Source organism: Seriola lalandi, unplaced genomic scaffold (genome assembly GCF_002814215.2).
Source record: "Seriola lalandi dorsalis isolate HSWRI2012SDOR001 ecotype SW California unplaced genomic scaffold, Sedor1 jcf7180001968445, whole genome shotgun sequence".
Lineage (NCBI taxonomy): Eukaryota > Metazoa > Chordata > Actinopteri > Carangiformes > Carangidae > Seriola > Seriola lalandi.
In genome coordinates this window covers 1-488 of record NW_019439113.1, presented here as the reverse complement: position 1 = coordinate 488, position 488 = coordinate 1, and the positions used below count along the sequence as shown (strand labels likewise).

General features: G+C 41.6%; 1 non-coding gene across 1 annotated transcript; it reads left to right on the top strand.

Moving 5' to 3' along the window:
* Positions 1-267: 267 nt before the first annotated feature.
* LOC111650576 (small nucleolar RNA U3) lies at positions 268-483 on the top strand. The gene has a single exon (XR_002760423.1). It is a non-coding gene; the product is annotated as a small nucleolar RNA U3 (small nucleolar RNA).
* The last annotated feature ends 5 nt before the right edge of the window (positions 484-488 follow it).

Below are 488 nucleotides of genomic sequence, written 5' to 3'. Positions count from 1 at the left end.
CCAATTGTACAGTGTCATGAATTTGTACCAGGAATTTAACAAACCATGTCATACTTCAATATGACTTTTCTCTCCTGTCTGTGAGCTCTCTATATGACAAATGTGCTCTCAGAGTCATGCAGTGATTGGCTGTGCTGTGCTATTTACATAAACCCTTGTGACTGAACCAGGCGCAGCAACTGGAGGATTTTGTTGAAGCTACCTCTGAACCATGAGTGAGAATGGTTGTCCTGTGAATGGCACGCTGTTTTCACCCTCAGTCAAACTAAGACTATACTTTCAGGGATCATTTCTATAGTTTCTGACTTGAGAAATGTGTTTCTAAAGTGTTTGGTCTCACTAACCACGATGATGAGTTGCGATATTCCCTTCTGAGCGTGAAGCGGATGGAGAATAATGATTCATTTCATAAGTTCTCTGTCATTGATGACCGTTCTTTGCTTCCTTGTGGAGCATTGAGGGAGGGAATATGATCAGAGTGGTAGTAT